Source organism: Thamnophis sirtalis, unplaced genomic scaffold (genome assembly GCF_051295495.1).
Source record: "Thamnophis sirtalis isolate CommonGarterSnake01/CBP01778 unplaced genomic scaffold, rThaSir2_p1.2 scaffold_8, whole genome shotgun sequence".
In the NCBI taxonomy this organism is placed as follows: domain Eukaryota; kingdom Metazoa; phylum Chordata; class Lepidosauria; order Squamata; family Natricidae; genus Thamnophis; species Thamnophis sirtalis.
This window is the reverse complement of record NW_028261388.1, coordinates 52,881,290-52,902,226: the sequence shown is the minus strand read 5'-3', so window position 1 is coordinate 52,902,226 and position 20,937 is coordinate 52,881,290. Positions and strand designations below refer to the sequence as shown.

The 20,937-nt window shown below is 37.8% G+C and overlaps 1 protein-coding gene across 3 annotated transcripts in view; it reads left to right on the top strand.

Moving 5' to 3' along the window:
• The first annotated feature begins 3,148 nt into the window (after positions 1-3,148).
• ERG (ETS transcription factor ERG) overlaps positions 3,149-20,937 on the top strand; it is a 113,984-nt gene continuing 96,195 nt past the window's right edge. The window contains exon 1 of one of the 3 annotated variants that reach the window (XM_087721665.1): positions 3,149-3,626. The gene's annotated coding sequence lies outside the window, so the exon portion shown is untranslated. The remainder of the gene's footprint in view (positions 3,627-20,937) is intronic. The other 2 variants (XM_087721664.1, XM_087721662.1) reach the window with 2 other exon arrangements.

Genomic DNA, 20,937 nt, shown 5'->3' with positions numbered 1-20,937 from the left:
TCATCTATCTGTCTTTTGAATTAATCAGATTTCCAGTTTTTTGCAATATTTTGAAAGCCACACAGGTATATGAAAATGCATTGTATAATTTTTTCTTATCTCTTTATCACATCATTTTATCACTGAAAATAACAATTCAATTGGCCTACTTTAAACTCAATACCAAGAATATGTGGTGTACATTGATTCTGTTAGATGAATGAGATCCCTTAATGCCTTAAAATCTGATGGTTAAGGAAATATTTATCAAGGCACAAAATGTTCACAACTAAAAAGGTGTGGGATGTAAAAGGTGTGAAATGAAGAAGCAGTTTTGAGTCAGAGGGATTAGGTATACTCTCCAGATTATACTGAATACTTAGCCCACTTAAAAGAGAAAAAAACATAATAAATTTCAAGTAGAAAAATAGGTCCATGCATCTAGGATTAATTCTACCTTTCTGCATGTCAGTCCTTCAACATAAGGCAGGTCAGAAAACAGATAATTGGAACACCAAGATTCTGTTATTACATCCTAAATCAATAAAGTAGATGTAGGATATAATAACAGAATCTTAGAAGCCTATCACAATTTCTCTTGCCTCCTCTTATACCAAACAGAATCAAGATGAGATTATCTTTTTTAAAAAATTTATTTTTAAACAAACATAGACAAACAAAACATATAACATAAAAAACATATTCCATTGCGTACAGTGTGTTGATTGATTACAAGGTTTTTGTGCCTCCTTTCCATAGTCATCACTTAAACTTTATATAAAGTCATGTATTGTCAATCAAATATATTTATATACATTATTATTATAGTACTTCATTTGTTTGACTATCACTATTATTTCTTCATTTTAAATGAGGTATTCTAAATATGGGTTCATTTATATTATAACAATTCATTACATCATCTTCAATATATCCAATAATAAAGTATTTTTATATCCTATTGTAAATCATTCTATTATTTTGGTATTGGTAACATTCTCTATAATTTTCAATTCCATGTTTTTTTTTAATCTGACTAATGATAAAATAAATCCCATATCTTATAAAATTGTTTATCTTCTTGTTCAAGATGAGATTATCTTGACTTTCTTTCTCACCCACTTTCCTTACCAGGGCTGATGTTTACTTAATGATTCATGTATTCCATATTTATCTATTTATTCAACAAATGCTTAATTAATTTTTGCAACCATCATGAGCCAGTGACTAATAATAAATAAAAATAAGATAAAAACATCAGAACAAAATAGTAAATAACATACAGCGGCCAAGATTAAAGAATCCAATCTATACAATTTACATACCTGTGATAAAGACTCAACTACACACACAAGGCCCTAGCCTCAGTAACAAAATCTCCAAGACTTCTGCTCTATACCATTGTTCCATAAACTAATGTAATGGTCAGAGTATAGAGTACAGCAGGAGCTGAAGAACCAGCTGCTCTTGTATGGAAGATTTATTTGTACTTTAAAAAATTATTTGAGGATTGCTGTTATTGGTTGCAAAGTTTTACTTTTTAAATTATACAACCCATCAAAAATTAGAGGCTCTTTAAGCTAGTAGCTATGATAACATAAGGTACATTAGTTTTTTGTCCAATTTTTGGCAACATAGTACATTGAAAATAGTGAAACTCTACAAATTTTGTACTACGGAATTACTTAAAAAGGATACATAGTTCAGGAGTCTTACAAATGTCTCAGATCCATTCTTCAGCACAATAAACAGCTCTCTCTCTCTCTCTCTCTCTCTCTCTCTCTCTCTCACACACACACACACGGAATAAATATTTATGGTTTTTTTCTTCATAGAGTATGCTATTGTCCAATACTGTCAACTACTGTCCTTAGCATTAGACCTAGTTTACAGAGTATCTAAAATCAATATTAATAGATCTGCTGTATTCCCTATTCACCCACCCCTTAGAAACAGGAAATGAAGCCCTAAAGGTTTTTGAACTAAATAAAGAGAAAGGGGGTATATAGTGGTTCCCCTGACTCAGACTTGGGGGTCTCTGTGTGTGCATAGGGTTTTTTGAAATCTTCTCCCCCCCCTGTTATTTTGGCAGACTTTTGGAATGTCTGGGAGCTAAGGGCTTTGCTTCATAGAGCAGAATTCTGAAGCAAGAAAAAGAGAAAGTTATAGACTAAACCACAGAAATGTAAACACGTCTGCAGCTAAAATAACTCTACTTTCATTAAAAACACTCCTTGCTCACAATCAGACTTCTGTGCGCTATGCTCAAGAAAAGTGCATTAATAGCAACCAATTAATACATTATATAATGTGCTGCTTTTTTTTCCAGAAAAAGTGCTGATGCTTTTAGTCATTATTGTTTATATATATATATAAAGTAGTCAAGTTTCTCCTTGGCACGGTCTGTATCTCAGTAGGAAATCTGGGATCTCAGAGCTGAAAGGAGGGGGGGGGAGGTTTTCAGCCCAGGACTGAGAGTAGCAGCAAAGAACTCATTGAACAAAACGTGTTCTGCCAAGAAAATTCAATGGGAACCAACGCGGGCAAGAGGGTGCACGGTAAGCCCCCCCCCCCCCCCCGCTTTCTAAATACTATCGTTTTTGGATTGGCGGCTGTTAAAAAATTTCCGATTCACTGCCGAACTTCGTACTTTACAAATCGAGCTGCTTCTAAGGCGTTTGCCGGCTTATTTCGCGAGGCGTTTCAAATCTGATCCGGGGGAGCGAACGGAATCTCCTTCTACGTCTTCATTATCCGGATTTGACCCGCGTTCACTTTCCGTCAGCGTGATCCTAAGCCGTCAGCCCGAAGACTGGGCGTCCGCTAGGGGTTAGGTTTTCGTCACAGCGAATTAACACCAAATGTTGATGCGCGGTCCAGCCTCATCCTCCGCAGTCCTTACTTTTCGACCGTTCCTCCTCGGAGATCTGAAGCCGAGAAGCTCGACGTCTAGATCTGCCGAGACTTCTGAAACTTCTTGAAACTTTCCTTTCATCACTCCGGACTTCTTAACAATCGAAGAGCCAAATACCTCACTTTTGCTTCTTTATCTCCTGGCAAAAGCGATTTTGAAGGTAATCTACTCCATGAGTGGCATTTTTTAAAAAAATGATGGTGTTGGTTTTCATGTTCCCGGAACACATTAATTAGGACCCACACTTTAAAACGACCTCTTGCCTGCTGGCGCTCCGCATTCGAGCCCCTTCCCCTTTCTAGCCACAGGAATGGTGGTGACTGAGAGGCCGTCAGCTTCTGGGTGCACCAGGCGCCTCCCACTGAAGCCAATGGCCAAACTTTCCTGGATTTGAATGGAGCCGGCTCGCACCCACCCGCAGCCTCCGCTGGGTAAACACGCGCGTGGGGCGTGCCAGCACCTTCTTCGCCTCTGGATGCCTGACCGGGCGCCCCTGTTGGAGAGCTGGACTTGGGCATTAAGGGGGGGCGCGGAGTTGCGCTGGCCAGCCATGGTTAGAGGCGGGAAGAGGCTTTTGGGGACCGGAGCCCCCGCCGTCCGCAGCTAAATCTTGATGTAAGGGAGTCGTCGTACTCGGCGAGAGACGGTCGCGGACCCCACCGGCATCCCCCTTTCATTCCCGCGCTGACACCAGAACCTGGCTGGGGCAACGCGCTCCCTCCGCTTGGAGGAGGTAAGTTCCCAGAGGCAGCTGTCTGGGGGAAGGGGTAACAGCGGTAGGTCGGCCAGCAGGTGGGTGCGGGGCTCGAGGGTTCTCAGCCTCTGAAGGTCTAGGCGAAGTGTCACGAGTGGGTCGCGCTTCTCAGACCGCGAGGACGGTGGCTTTCCAGCCTTCTTGGGTGCGATGTTTTGGGTCACAGGACAGCGAGGCTCGCCTGATTTGAGTGCCTGAGCACCCACCTACTTATGGGGGACTTCAACCGTTCGGGTGGGCGCCCGCCCGGACTTCCAGCAATCAGCTCTTCGAGAGAAGAGCTCTGTAGAGACTCCGCGACCGTGGTTGGTATTCTTATTCCGTCAAACTGAATTCTCAACGCTGAGAATATAGGCCAGTGAACTACAGTTCTCCAGCAATATAAAGCGGCTCCGAAAACCTAGCAATTAGAATAAAACAAGCCACTTTTGTGCATAAGTGGTAGAAAACAGCCATTTTTCTGTGATGTTGACTGAAAAAAAAAAGGGGAGTGTTTAGAAACCAATCCAGAAGACAGGAAAGAGGTACAGTGCGATGAAATAGCTGGCGGTCCACTGATTATGGAAACTGAGCAAAGGAAGACTTTATGTTATTGCACCAGAGTATCCATCATAGTCAGCTTGTCTGGTATTCTTCTGTAATACAAAGGCTACACTCTTCACTAACCTAGACGTCTTTTAATCAGATTGCCTGTTCCTTGTTTTTCTTGGCAATAGGACTTGCTCAAAGGCTTTCTGGAAGCTACCTGCTAAATGTGTGGGGGTTTTGGTTCTAAATTCATCTATACTGTTGTGAAAATAAGAAGCATGCATGTTTGGATCATACTGAAAGCAGTTGTGAAAAACACATATTTTTACACATTTAATTTGCTATCCAGCAGTTCTGAAGTTATTACCTGGACTCTCTCATTATTTTCCATGCTGCCCCACCTCTTCTTCAGCCATGCATTTTTATTGACTTCTTCTAGTTATCCTTTTAAAAACTCATTCTTAAGTTATTATCCAGTAACGCAGTATGGATATTTACATTCACGTCACAGTTTTATTTGACATTTTCCTTTGATTTTCACTCTTTTTGGTCAGTTGTTTTTAATAATGCATTTTATTTAAACTATTAAATTGTTTTCATTTGGCACTTTCATCTGTTTAGTCCTATTATATACCTTTATTTAGCACCTGTGTTGACATATATCTCATAACACACAATTCAATACTTTGGTACAGATTTTTTTCACTATGCAGGGTTTCAGTTTAGTCTTTCAGCTGAAGTATTTGAAATAATATAATGGATAAGACAAAGTTTTAGATTCATAGCCGTACAAATGTCATTTCCTGATTTGGAAAATTAATTTATGAAAGCAGCAAACTATCCAGTGTAAATCATCCACTTATTAGGTAATTGTTAGTATGGAGTAAAACCACAAAGGCCTATTTCTATTTGTGTTCACTACAAACCTACAACACAGTTGCAGTAATAGCTACTTATAAAATAATAATAAAAATCATCCTGGTATAAATAGCACTATATGAAATGAACAAAACTTTTGAGTGCCAGAATAGTAGTTTGTGGACTGCATTGTTTTCATGTAGTTTAGAGTCCCACTAGGGAAAGAAGAAAAGTTAGGTCTATAGACTGCACATGGAGAACTGTCACATTCCTTAGTTTTAACCCTATAAGCACACAGTTCTGGCTTGTTCGAAGCAAAGGGAACAAAGAGTGCTTTGAATTCAAATAAAGAGCCAACCAAACATTCCATTAGAATGTTTTTATCTAGTATGAGAATATATGGTTATTGGCTTAAGTTGGATGTTGCAGAAATATATTTGTTTTTATCCCTAGAAATATATTTTCTCTTTTTCTTTCACTTTTTTCTCAGCATTAGGGCATTGAAATTCTAAGAAAGCAAAACAGCTGTTCTAAACTAATTCAGTATATAATAACTAAGCTCCATTGATTTCAGTGGAATATGTATCCTTGTGTGTAATCTAAAACCTTGTTAAGTAAGTTATGGGGGCTACTTCAGATTTTCATTGTAGGAAAAAGAATATTTTCATGGAGCAAAAATCGAACAAATTTTTAAGAAATTACACTTTTGCATAACTTCCATTATAAAGTGAAACAGATTTTTTGTAGTATCATCTATGGTTAGATATGGCAAGGATTAATGATCTGTTATCGTTAAATTTTCTGTAATTTTTAATCTCACAATTTAATTATTTTTTGTGATTTTAATTTTTGTTGACTTTATGTATCTAATCAAACTTATAAGATACGTCAATTGAGGTGGCAACTCTAGGAGATTTAATCACTAAGAATTTAAGAACTCTCCAACTGGACTACTTTGAAAAGTGATTATGTTTAATTTTTTTGATGGTTAATTAAATTGCACTACAAAGAGTGTTATAAAACAAAACTCGGTTTGTAAAAAAGTTATTTATATTATGGCTGAAAACTTTATGTTTTCTTGTTTTAAGTTTAAGGCTGAAAAGATTAATTAATGTAGCAGGTTAATGTGCTGAATTATTGGTTCATAATATATTTGTGAACAAAATTACCTAATTCATTTAAATTAACTTCAATCATGATATTGGCTTTAAGTAATCCACATGTATTTAATACTTCAGATTATTTTCTAAATAATTCCCTTTCTTGTTTAGTTTCACCAAAAAAATGTCATCTTGTTAAAAAAAGTTTAATTTTTAAAGGCCTTAATCAGTGGTGATATGAACACTAAGTTGGAAATTCAATATAGCCATTATAGAATGAGATTGTTATGAATGTTTCTTTTTCTGTAGAAATAATTGATACCTGATTTTGAAAGTCTTATATACAGTGGTACTTAAAGTTTGTGAACTCCTTTAAATTTTCAATATGTCCACATAAATATGGTCTAAAAGCTGACCTCTTCTTCACTAAGCCCTAAAATTAGAGAAAGAGAACCCAATTGAAGAAAGGAATCAAATATATTTCATTTGTTTATTTATTTATTGAGGAAAATGGTCCAAAACTACATGCGTGGCAAAAGTATGTGAACCTTTGTTTTCAGTATCTGGGTTGCCCTCTTGGGGTAGCATAAAACTGCAACTAAACACTTCTAATAACTGTGGATCAGTCCTGCACATTGGCTTTGATTAGTTTTAAACAACTCCTTACAGAACAGCTTTAACTCAGGGATAGGGATGGGCTTCCTTATAGGAGCTGTCTGCTATAGGTCTTTTCAAAACCCTTCTATAGGATTAACGTTAGGACTTTGATGTGACTATTCTAAAACATTACGTTTCTTCAGTTTTAACCATTCTTTGGTCATTGTGTCTTGTGTGTTTTGGATCATTGTCTTGCTGCATGACCCATGTTCTCTAGAGCTTTAGTTCATGAACAGATTCCCTGACATTTTCCTGTAGAATTTGCTGGTAAATCTCCTTTGTTCAAGGTATAACAGCCTTCCACATACTTCTGTTGTGAAGATCAGACTTTAATAGTGAATACACAAAATTCTGTTCATTGATAAGGCAGGACCTGTCACACAAATGTATGATTATCACCCCATTGATTGAAACACTTGATTCTAATTTCTCTTTCAAATGAACTGATAATCTTAGAGTTTCATATATTTTTGCCACACAGAAATATGTAGCTTTGGATTATTTTCCTCAATAAATAAATTCACAAGTGCAGTGTTACCTTGGTACTCAATTGCTTTGAAATTCATTGAATTTGGTACTCAATGCATTTTGATGCAAAACCTTTATCCCGCTACTGATCATTTGTTTGGTACTCAATGCATAAGCTAGAACTTGCCATAGTTGGTAGCCTTGTGATTCACTATATTATTCCTACTTTGTTTGGTACTCATTATTTTTGATACTCATCCGACCTATGGATTCAAGTAATGATGAGTACCAAGGTACCACTGTATAATATTTTTCATTTATTTGTTGAATTGTGTTCTCTTTATTGGGACATAAGATGACAAATTTTAGGTCATATTTATGCAGAAAAATTGAAAATTCAAAAATATTCACTGACTTTTAAGCATCATTGTACTTGTAGTCAATATAATTGAACCAAAAATTATACTTAGTAGAATTAAGTTTTCAAGTAGCTTCTTTTAATATATTTTAAATTGGGCATTTGATTATTAATATTGCTCAAAATATATCAACTGACCAGTTATTTAGACAAGTCTTTAAATTTAACCGTATTCAATATTACCACCCCCGAAAGCATTTGAAAATTGCTTATTTTGTTGCTAAGGTGTATTTTCTATGATCTTTTCCCCATACAAATTAAATGGAAATAGCTTTAATTGAAGTTAAAGAGAAAGATGTTCTTGTCAGAAATTGTTGGTTACTGCTTACCATCTAGGGAAAAATGTCCACTAGTCAGCAACTAGTTTGAAGAATTCATGCTGTCAGAAAATTGGCAGCAGCATAGGAAAGTAAGATGAGAATTGCCCTCATCTTCTTGATTTTTAGCCTACAGATTTCAAAATCAAGGTAATATAATTCCTATTTGAGAATTTTGAGTCAGCACTATTTTAAAAATATAATATTTGAACACCTTTGTTATTTATATGTTAAAGTAACATATACTAGTTATTTTAAATTCTATAATATGCGCTGTTCGAATTGGTTAATTTAAAAAACTACAGTTTTTACTTAAAAAAGACTTTGCAGAAACATTATAATATAAATTCAATATATATTAAAAACATTATCATACAAACAAAAATTCCATTCTATATTATGAAAGTTCAGATGTGGATTCCAAGACTTTGGCAAGTCAGCACAACTCAATCAATGACTTGGAGCAGAGTACAGCAAAAGTAAACAATTTCAAAACTATAAAACATTAAAAAAGAAAACCTAGTCTATAAAACATAAAATGTAATACAGGTAGTCCTTATGACCACAATTGAACCCACATTTCTATTAAGTGACACATTTATTAAGTGAGTTTTGCCCCATTTTGCAACCTTTCTTGCCACTCTTGTTAAGTGAATCATTGCAGTTGTTAAGTTAGTAAGCTAGTTGTTAAGTGAATCTGGCTTTCCCATTGACTTGCTTGTCAGAAGATTGCAAAAGATGATCACATGACCCCAGGACACTGCAACCATCATAAAGCATCTGAATTTTGTTCATGTGACCATGGGAATGCTGCAAAGGTCACATTTTTCAGTGCCGTTGTAACTTTGAATGGTTACTAAATGAACTGTTGTAAGTTGAGAACTATCTGTATGGCAAGCAGACAGGGGCAATATGGCAACCAAAATGGGACTCCACTCAACTGATTTCAATGACTGGGGGGAAAACCAGGTCTTAATGGCTTTTCTAAAGGCATTCAGTTTTGGGGCCTGTCATATATTGGGATGTGGAGAGAGGGTAGAGATTGTTCCAGAGCAGTCACTAAAAGGCATACTTTCTAGACCACATCAGATGACAGTGTTTAAAGGGGAAGCCTGGAGCATGCACTCTTTCTGACAGTGTGTAGAGTAGACAGACCTTCTTGAGAGAAGGCAGTTCATAGGTAATCCAATCCTATGTTAGGTAGAGCTGTAAAAGTAACAACTAACATCTTGAATTGTATCTGGAAGCCTGGTGGGAGCCAGTGCGGCTTGTGGAGTAGGAATGTCACATGTGCACAACAAGCTGCATGCATAATTATCCACACTGCTACATTCTGGACCAACTGAAGCTTCTAGAATCTAGATGGTATTTGGGATCAGTCCATGCAGAGTGCATTACAGTTGTCCAACTGAGAATTGTCTAAGTTATGAGTTAACCATAAGCAAGCTCTCTTAGTCCAGGAATAGGCATAGCTGATACACGAGATGCAGTTGTGTAAAGACCCCCTTTCTTCCCACAGCTGCAACCTACTTTTTAAGCAAGAGTTTTGAGTCCAAGAAGACCTCCAGATTGTGCATCAAGTCTGGGCAGTGCCATCCCATCCAGAACCAAAGATGGAAGCATTCTGGTTCCGGGATCTGGAGGAATTTAAATGCATAGCCACTGTGTCTTGATGGGATTGAGCTGCAATCTGTTCTCTCTCATCCAGACTCTCATGGCTCAAAGGCTTTTATTCTTTCAGTAATGCTTTTGCTTGTTGTATATCTTTACATGAGGGAATTAAACTGTACCAGCACTGCAGAGCCATATTGCAACCCTAATTATATACTCCTAATAGAGACAGAACACTTAGTAACATACAGTAGAGTTCTTTGGACATTTCATTTGGCATTCTGTAAAAATACAAAACCGGATAGCAAAGAAATGTTGATATGCTTATTGGTAGCATAGTAAATCTGTTGTAAATAGTGCCAGCATCCTAACTTTAGTTGATTAAACATAAAGGTAGGTTAAGAAATTGGTAAGGTATTTTTGAAATAGTATACATCTACATAGAATACTGTGGGTGTTTTATTATAAACCTCATTTTCTTTTCTTATCTTTATAGTTTTATAATGATTTGTGTATATTCTGAAAAACTGGAATACATAAAGCAGTAATATTACAGTGAAAGACAAACATTTTTATTTCAGTACACAAGTGCATTTCAGGAATTTAATTTTTATGTATACTGTGTGTGTGTGTGTGTGTGTGTGTGTGTGTGTGTGTGTGTGTATGTATATAAAGATATAATGAAAAATAAAGTATCTCTGTATTTTTCACATTGAGCGAAGAATTTTAAAAAATGACCTAAAATAAATACTATGAGACTTTGCCAAAATTAGAATGCGCAGTTATTTGAATGAAAGCAAAAATTCTCATTAATACCAGAGGGATTTTCTATGTTTGGTATTGTACCCTAGAGGCTTTTTTTTTTTCAAATGGTACACAATTTCTTTGCTAGTGGGGTTTTTTTAGTGCATTTTTTTCTGGAAATATATTGCTTATAAATTGTGCTTGCCTCAGAGGAAAGTTTTCCATGTAATTTGATTTTAAAATGAGAACTGTGCTTCAAGACTATGGCCCTAATCCAGAGGGCCACATAGTAAATTCTTCAAACACATAGAAATCTTAAGTTTGCTCTTCCTGTCAGGTACATATCCCTCCATACTAACTAATAAGTTACTCATGAAACTAAGTGTAGTTCAAGAATGACCTCCAACAGAAATCCAGAACTGCGGTCAGTGGAAAAGTAGTGACAAACTCTATTACACTCCTTTAAACTCTCTTCCAACCTTGTTCATTGTGTTACGTTAATCTGAATAGATATATGATAATACACATTTTTGTCATTATTAATTAGAGAGTAACATATTCTTTGATAGTAAGAATATTATTCCAAATACTCCAGTGAGTAACTTCTATATTGCTGAGGTTCTGCAAATAAGACTTGAATCCTAAATCTTTTCAGAAAAGAGAGATCTTAGTGAAAAATAGCAGACCTTTCCCCTAGTAAATATGAACTGGATTGCACTTTTAAATTGATGTGGGGGATTAATGTGAAGAACCCATTTAAAGTTTCTGCCAGTTCCAAACTTGGATTCATATCTTTTTGATGATGTCATGTCATAAATCATAATTTGCTCAATGAGTTTACAAATCCAGTATTGTATTATATATCTAAACAAAAGTTGTTTGTTACACATTTTTAGATTGTTTTTGAATATTTGCTTATGAATTTTGATGAAGTAATATGGGGATTGCAACACATCATATTCTGACTGGCTTTTATCCCATGCATGTTGTTTACAATAGCAGCCTGATAAGTAGAAAGTAGTAGATTCAGGTGCTCCTTCTTTTGTCTTTATGACCATTTAGAAAATCTGCTTCTGCTTCTAATATAAAAGATGTCAAGCTAACAGCATAGTTCAAACCTTCTGTATATTTATGCATTTCAAGTGTGTTTTGATCATTTTCTTTGAAAAAAATAGATACAGAAATAAAATCTGGATAGCTGTAAATATGATAGAACAAGACAATGCAGAGTTTTCAAGGGGCTATCTCTGCCTCTATTCAAATGGCAAAATGTGATTCAGAGCCCAAAGTGTGATTCAGGTAAGCTTATAGCTAAGGTGACCAGACGTCCCGATTTTGGCGGGATAGTCACGATTTTGCACAATTTGTCCCGCGTCCTGGGGCGTTCTTCAAAAGTCCCAACTTTTGTGATCAGACCCGGAAGTAAGCCTGCCCCGCCCCCAGCCCTGTATACCCGTCCCAGCCGGCTGGAATTTTGTCCCTTCTGTCTCCCCATTGATCAGAAAAGCAACTTCGGGAAGGTCCTTTGCTAGCAGGCAGGTTCTAGGACGCCTGCTGCCACCAAAGGACCTTCCTGGAGTTGCTTTTCTGAGCAACGGGGAGACAGAAGGGACACAATCTCCTTTAATTCTCCCTCTGCCTCATTCACTCGTTTGGGCAACAGAGAACGAAAGAATATTGCATAGCCGAGGACAAAGGAGCCTGCAGCCTCCTTCATTCAAATGTTCAGGCAGTGGGGATGGGGGGGGGGCTTTCTCGCACGCCTTCTTTCTCTGAAGTCGCGCCGGATTCAGCAAACCGGGCAGCGCGTGCCCTTGGAATTCTGCAACAGCCAAAGAACAGGAGGCGAGAATTCGGGAGCTGCACAAGCCCACGGGCATGCCCTACCCTCTTCTCTCTGATAGCCACCTGGTTAAAAAGGAGGAGGCAGCTCTGCTGGTCTGGAGCCCATCCGGGAAGATGAGGAACGCAAGGGGGATCCCTCCCCCCGCAGATGGGCTCCAGACCAGTGGAGCTTCCTCCTCCTTTTTAACCAGGCGGCTATCAGAGAGAAGAGGGCAGTGCTTACCCATGGGCTTATGCAGCAGCCGAAGATCACCTGGTTAAAAAGATTGTCTGGTTAAAAAGGAGGAAGAGGAGGATCCGCTAGTCCAGAGCCCATCCATGGGGGCATGGATCCTCCTCGCGTTCCTCGTCTTCCTCGATGGGCTCCTCCTCCTTTTTAACCAGGCGGCTATCAGAGAGAGGAGGGCAGCGCGTGCACGTGGGCAAGAAGCGCAAGGGAGGAGCAGAACGGCCTTAATCATGTTGAGCTGCCCAGTCAAAAAACCTTTTCCTTCTGTAGAAAAAAAAAGGGGGGGGGAATTCCAGAGACCGACTGAACGAGGGAATCCTCAGCCAGGTCACCCTTTGCTCTGCCACAGCAACCTTTTTAAGCAGGAGCAGACTAGTTTGAAAGCCTCGCCTTCTACTTCGGCGGGGATATTCCCTGCCACCCAGGCTCTGTCCCGCAGAAAAAAATCCCCTTCGCCGAAGCTCGAGAGGCAAGCGCTGCCTCCGCCTACCAGAATCTCTGGAGAGAACTTTGCAACTAGTTGAGGAGTGGCGAGCAGCAGACTTGAGCGTTTGCATGCATTCAGCCAAGGTCTTGCTGAGCCCCGCTACTTTGGACGACCCGATGGATTTTATGATGGATGTGCACCCCCGGGAGGTGTTGAAGAAGGACAGGCAGCTCAGCCTGATCCAGGATGACAGGTGCGACAGCGGCTTACAGACAGAGACAGAGAGACACACACACACAGAGTGAGAAACACACACACAGAGAGAGGGAGGGAGGAGAGACAGAGAGAAAGACAGAGAGAGACAGACACACAGAGAGAATGACAGAGAGAGAGGCAGAGGGAGGGAGGGAGATAGAGGCAAAGAGCCACACAGAGAGTGAGAGACAAACAGATACAGAGAGAGGGGGGGGCTGAAGGAGTGTTTATGCATAAAAGGGGGATTTAAAAAAACTTCGGAGTGAATCCAGGAAGAGGGAAGAGATGGAAGACTGGATTTTTGCTCTGATTTTTGAGCCCCCAGCTGTTAGTGACGAAGGAGGAGGAGAACGAAGGAAGGGGTTGCATTTTGTCAGGCTGACAGCTCAGTCTATGGAGTTTTTTAAAAGTCCCGTTTTTTTTAAGTACAAAAGGAAAAATCTGCAAAAAGTCACGGGGAGCCCCTGGGATTGTTCTTCGCAAAGCATCATGGTCACAGAGAATGCAAATGAAGGTGCTTATCTCCCCGCCCGGCTCCGTGTCCTTGTATTCAAATCGGAGTGCCATTCAGAGGACGGAGGGATGCTGTGCTTTTTTGTTTTGCTTTGCCTATGTTCTCACAATCATGCAAAGGTGGGTTTTGTGCTACAAGGATCTTTCTTTCTTTCTTTCTTTCTTTCTTTCTTTCTTTCTTTCTTTCTTTCTTTCTTTCTTTCTTTCCCTGTCTGTGGTTCCGATTGCAGTCATCCTTTGCTTTTGATTAAAGCACCATTTCTCATTCCTTGCAAAACTGGGGAAATGGCAGGGCTGCCTCCCTCCCTCCTTTCCTTGCAGCACCCTCGGTTGCAAAATGTTCCCCTGATTTGGTTTATAAGTTCGCAGCAATGCAATCCAACAAATAGGAAAGTTTTAATAAGATCTTCTGACTTTATTTGGTCTCTGCTGCCCCCCGCCACCCCCAACCCCGTTAGCCCTTGGAGAGAGTGGGAAGGAGAGGAAGGAAGGAAGAATGGGGAAAGGAAAGAAGAAGGGAGGGGGGGAGAAGATGGAAGGAGAAAAGATGGAAGGAGAAAGAATAGAAGGAAGAAGGAGGAAGGAGAAGGAGGAAGATGGAAGAAGAAAGGAAGAAAAAGAAGAAGGGAGGCAGAAAAGAGGGGAAGAGAAGGGGAAGAGAGGGAAAGAGCAGAAAGACAAAGAGGATGAAGTTGATAGGCAAGAGGAAGGAGGAAGGAAGAAAGAAAAAGGAAGGGAGAGAGGAAAGAAGAAAAGATGGAACTAGAAAGGAAAGAAGGGAGGGAGGAAAGGGGAAGACAGGGAAAGAGCAGAAAGACAGAGAAGGTGAAGGTAGATAGGCAGAAGGAAGGAAGAAGGAAGGAAGGAATAGGAAGGAGGGAAGGTGAAAGGATGGAAGGAGGAAGGAACAGAAGCGAAGGGGAAGAGAGAGCAGAAAGACAGAGAAGGTAGATAGGCAAAAAAAGGAAGCTGAAAGAATGGAAGGAGGAAGGAAGAGAAAAGGAGGAAGGGAGTGTGAGGAAAGAAGAGAGGATGGAAGGAGAAAGGAAGGAAGAGAGGGAAAGAGCAGAAGACGGATAAGGTGAAGGTAGATAAGCAAGAGGAAGGAAGGAAGGAAGGAAGGAAGGAAGGAAGGAAGGAAGGAAGGAAGGAAGGAAGAAGTGAGGTGTCTCGAGGAGGGGGAAAACGTTTAGTGATCAAAGTTACAATGGCATTGAAAAAAGTGACTGATGACCATTTTTCACACTTAGTGACCGTTGCGACCATATTTCACACTTAGCGACCATTGCAGCATCCTCATGGTCACGTGATCAAAATTTTGTTTGGTAACAGATTCGTATTTATGATGGTTTCAGTGTCCTGGGGTCATCTAATCACCTTTTGTGACCTTTTGACAAAATATAAAATTTTTAATCAAGCCCGCCCCCCCCCCGCCCCCGTCGGTCAATGGTGTCCCTCTTTACCAATCTGAAAATCTGATCACCTTACTTATAGCAAACCTCTTAAAATGGATGCATCTTCTCATGGCTTTACATCACTGTCCCTCACATATATTATACCCACCCCCAACACTTCAAATTACATTTTGTACTTCAAATTTAGATCTATATGTAGTTCTTCAGCAGAACAAATAACAAATGGTTAACTCAAACTTGGTCTGTATCCGGAATCCATTAAAACTTTGCTAGAATGAAATCTTATTTTTGTAGGTATTGAAAAATTATAAACTTCGTTGTATTTGACTTAAAAGCAGAATAATTTTGAGATTTGGTGACATCACTAATATTATCTTAACCTATCAAAAAAAAAATCTGCATCTCTACTTAGTAGGCTATTAATATAAATACTCAAATCTGGATTTATATAAATGCTTAAATCTGGATTTAATGAATTTTAGCCCAATAGAACATAATCTTCTCTGTTCCCAGAATTTGCTTCGAAAATAAGTGACTAGTTCATTGGCTTTTTCAGATATAGTCTATTTTTGCAATTGTCACATGTCAGTAGGAATAACAACTATTTATCACTTTCTCTCTTTGTATATTTGTGTGCACTCATGTATTACACCATAATACAAAGTTTCTTCTCACTACTTCAGTATATAACACACCACTATTATGTCCATCTTTACATCCTTTTTGTTACATTCTAAATGTGCAGAAAAACTACAACCATTATTATCAGATATATTATTGCACTTGATGCTATAACTGTATTGCTTTATCATACTTCTGCATGTTTGGTTTTTATGTAATTAATGCTGAACCACTATCAATTCTTTTGAAAGAGGGAAGTACCCAAAAATGCAAAGTGCAAATAAATGTGAATAATATAAATATAGAATGGACATTTAAATAAGGTGAGACCACGGCAATTTAATGGATATATCTATTTTACTGTGATGTGATATATTCAGAAAATCTTAATTTCTCTGTAAGAAAATAATTCTAGTTATTTTTTTATAAAAGGGTTATTTATTCATTGAACAATCCTTTGGGAAACTGAATGCTGATTCCTGAGGGTTTTTTAAAGCTCTTATAGCATCATCAGAAGAGAAAGATTCTGCAGCAGCCACTTGACTCAGAAGTCTCTTGATGAGCATGAAACTGTACATATTCCATAATTCTAACTCTTTCATTCCTGTTTTGGTGCTGAAAACCAAAAAGGAATGAAGAGTAATAAAGGCTTATTTTCAGCACTGAAATAAGCAGACATGACTCAGAATACTTGTAGTGAATAAAGTGGTGAAATACAAAGATGCTATTTTCTATAGTCATTTTTTTTACCACAATGGACTTTTAAACATTTACTAAATTGGCATGTGTCTTAGGTACTTTTCTTGGAAAACTGAAAAAGGAGAAAGAAAGAAAAAACCTTGCACAATTTGAGCACCTTATTTGTGGAAGAAGCCATATGATATCATTTTTGAAGGACTTCCAATTTAAGTGTTGTGAGTCATTTAGACTTAGTCAGAATTAATATTTTCTTTGCATCTGTTTTGAGCAAGCTGCAGTTGTAAATCAACTATAGATTGACTTCAAATTAGTCACTGAACTTCAACCACCAAACACTAAAGAGGGAGGGCACAACTGCCATGATGTGAAATTGAAAATATGCAAAGTGACTTATCTAAACTCAATGTTAATTAGAAACTCCTGCAACAAAAGCTACACACTTACAGATTTTAACAAAATGCCACTATCATTGGATATAAATGTTTCACAGGCCCATAGGGATTTAAATGAGATGTTATGCCTATTCTGAAGTAGGCTTTTCAGATACAGTTACTTTTGAACAGATAGTTGTAGGATTTCTTGTACATAACTGTCTTCTTTCATTTAAATCAGGAGCACGGAACTGATGAACAAACTAGATATTATTTTAAAAATACACTGTAGTTAGCAACTACAGTACCTCTTTTTATTAAACATAAAGTAGAAAGATTTCATCTAATTTAGGAATTCTCACGAAGTCTTTAACTCCTTTCCACCTCTTCCCATTATAATAGGGATCAGTTCCTATAAAGAGGCCAATTCTTACTAAAAGGACCTCAGGAGCATGTTCTTCCATCAACATCTGGGCATTTGCAATTTCTAGATCATTTTCAAAGAAAGTACTGTACTAGGAAAAAACTAAATGCAAACAATTTGTGCAAGGGAAACTGTGATGAAATAAATCATTGAAGAATCAGCAATTTAAGCTACAGATATGAGTATAATAATGTGTGAGTAGTATGATAAAAGATATATAAATAAAAGTTCAACCATTTCCCCACAAATACATAACATAGACTTTGAAAAAGTATGTATTGAACATACCGTAATTATACTACAGGTAGTCTTTGACTTATGACAATAGTTGAGACCAGGATTTTTTTATTGCTAAACAACATGGTTGTTAAGTGAGTCACCTCTAATTTTATGACTTTTTTTTGCCACAGTTGTTGAGTGAATCACTGCAATTGTTAAGGGAATTGTGCAGTCATTAAACAAATTCGGCTTCCCCCATTGACCTTGCTTGTCAGAAGCTGATTGGAAGGTCACAAATGGCAACCGCATGACCTTGGGTGTTGCAACCAATGTAAATACACACCATTTGGCAAGCACCTGAAATTTTGTCACATGACTGAGGATGCTACGACAGTTGTAAATGCAAGAACTGATTGTAAGTCACTTTTTTCAGTGCCATTGTAACTTTGAACAGTTGCTAAATGAATGTTTGTGAGTTGAGGACTATCTGTAGTCCTAAATATACCTTTATCATTTTATCCTGCTGCATCTTATAGAAATATGTAACTCAAATACTACAAACATTTAAGTGTTTCTATTTCTTTTGTTACAATAATAGTTGTTATTAATTTGAGAATGAAGAATAGAGGCCTCTATTCATATAGATACTCCAATTAGCTGTAAGTCCTTGACTTACTTGCTATTAAGTCCAAAATTTCTGTCGCTAAGAGAAAGAATTGAATTTTGCCGAAATTTATGACTTTTCTTGTCACAATTGTTAAATGAATCACAGCGGTTGTTAAGTTAGTAACAAGGTTGTTAGTGTACCTGCCTTTCCCATTGACTTTGCTTGTCAGAAGGTCACAAAAGGTGATCACATAACCCAGGGACTCTGCAACCGGCATAATATGAGCCAGTTGACAAGCATAGAAATTTGGTCATGTGACCATGGGGATGCTGCAATGGTCAAAAGTGAAAAATGGTCATGTCACTTTTTTCACTGCCGATCAGGAGTGGGTTCCTGCCAGTTCTAACTTCTTCTATAGAAGAGGTTCCACAATTCTACAGTGCCGTTTAGAACCGGTTCCAGCTCCCTCCGCCCGTCCGTCCGCACATCATCAAGATGAAGAGTGAGAGGAGGAATTCTGGGAGTTGAAGTCCACAAGTCTTAAAGCTGTCAAGTTTGAACTCCCCTACGTTTTTTTCCCTAAAGGGTTAGGGGTGCAAGGGTCTTATAACTTGACAGCTTTAAGACTTGCGTGCTTCAAATGCCAGAGTTCCTGAGCCAACATGACTGGAGGAGAAATTCTGGGAGTTGAAGTCCATAAGTCTTAAAGCTGTCAAGTTTGAACACCCCTGGGTTTTTTTTCTAAAGGGTTAGTGGTGCAAGGGTCTTGTAACTTGACAGCTTTAAGACTTGCATGCTTCAAATGCCAGAGGTTCTGAGCCAACATTTGGTTTGCTAAGTGCCAAGCCACTCCCATTCGGTCACATGGCCAGCAAGCCACTCCCACAAAACAGGCCACACCTACAGAAGGGGTTCTAAAAAAATTTGAAACCCACCACTGCTGCTGATGTAACTTCAGTTACTGAATGAATGGTTGTAAGTCAAGGACTACCTGCATACTATTTCTCTTGTTACAAACACATGCACTATTGGCAAGCCAACAGACTGTAGATGACTTGAATGCATGGCAAGTGAGTTCACATAATGCGTGCAACACTGCTGAGTGCCAGAATCTGGATAATGCCTAATGTACATAGCTGTCTAAAATGCAATGAATTCAGTTTTCAATAGATGATTTGAATATCATTGAATAAGATTCCCATTACCTGGCATTCTCCATTTTTTTACAAGTAACTCACCTACCTACCCATTTTTCTTTCCTTTCCAATTGTCACAGCCAAAAAATGGTTCTTTTTGCTGTTTTTAGCTTCACTTCTCATGCTAAGTTCCTTTTGTGTATATACTTTTTCTAATTCTTAACAGGATAATACTCCTTATATATCGGTAACATTTTCCAAAGTTACTCCTCTATTTTCCTTTATTGTACAGTATTGTACAATTGTACATATGGTATCTTATTTCTCAGAAGTTCTTAATCCTCCTGTGGTTCCTTTGAGGATTGTCATTCCTGGGAAACCACAATATTGTCATTATTCAGGAACCACTTAATGTTGGAATTGGTTATCTTGACATTTGGTGTGTATAGCTGTCTGTATTCCCAATGTCTTTTTTAAGTAGTAGCCTGAAGTCAACAGTCACTTCTTGCCAAAATGTGCACTTTTTTAACCTCTTCACTAAGCAGTTTCCTGTTAAGATCTTAATACACAGTATATGCTTTCATCTTCTCCCTTCTAAAAATGCTTTTCCATCCTTTTGAGTATGTCATGCCCTTCAATTTTGCATTCCATTCATGAATTTGAGTTTTAGTAATATCTATTAAATCACATTTGCCTTTCTGTAGTTAAGAATTCTGTTTTTGATTGATCTACTGCAAAGAAGAGAGAGAGAGAGAGAGAGAGAGAGAGAGAGAGAGAGAGAGAGAGAGAGAGAGAGAGAGAGAGAGAGAGAGAGAGAGAGAGAGAGAGAGAGAGAGATTGATTTTCAAAGGACAATCCACTATGGATAATATAATTCAGGACTTGTTTTCCCAAAATAGAAGTAGTGTTGCAATTAAAGATGTTCATGTATGCCAGAAATCAAGTACTATTTTGGAGATGAAAGTCCTACATAGTTTGGGGCCAGGCTATTAGAAGGACTACTTCTCCCCTAAATTACATGTACATGGCCCATCAGGACAGGAAGGCAGGATAAGTTCTGGTTCCCATTGACTAAGAATTGTCTTCTGGTGCAATCATGAAAAAGAGCCTTCTCAGTGGTGGCCCCTTCTTTATGGAACATCATCTCATCCCAGGGTATGATTAGCCTCCTTTTCTGAAAGGTCCTTGAATGGAGACCGAGTCAAGCAAACATTTAATTTGATAATGTTGTTGCAGCCATATGTGGGGGAGATTTTTTTTATGGTTTTTATTATATGTTGGATTTTACAATGATTTTTAGAGTAATCTCTGAGTGAATTGGGCAGCTATATAAATTTGTTTAATGAATAAATAATTAATAAAATAATAGTTAAATGGTTCATAATGGTTCATAATGGTTGAGAACTTAGATTGGTTTGTTTAAAAACAAGTTTTCTTAATGATTATTAATATTACAAAAACATCTAGTACCATATAATGTCTTGCAAATAATACTATAAAATATTTTAAAAGAACTCAGCAGAAATAATAAACTATACTACTTGTTATTTGGTGAATTCAATTTGTCATTTATAAAATGTTAAATTTCATTATTTAGATCATGAAAGTATTAGATTAAATTGCAACCTTTTGCTAGTCACAAGCTATTTGTTAATCAACATGTACCAAATAGAACCAATTAATTGCAGTTAACAATCCTAACAAGAAAAATGGAAAAACAGTTTAATTTCATTTTTAAATTGATTTTCAGAAATATTTACATTTAGGCTTACAGACTATATTGAGAAATATATAAACATTATTCTGTTCTCCTGGTTTCTATCCCAAG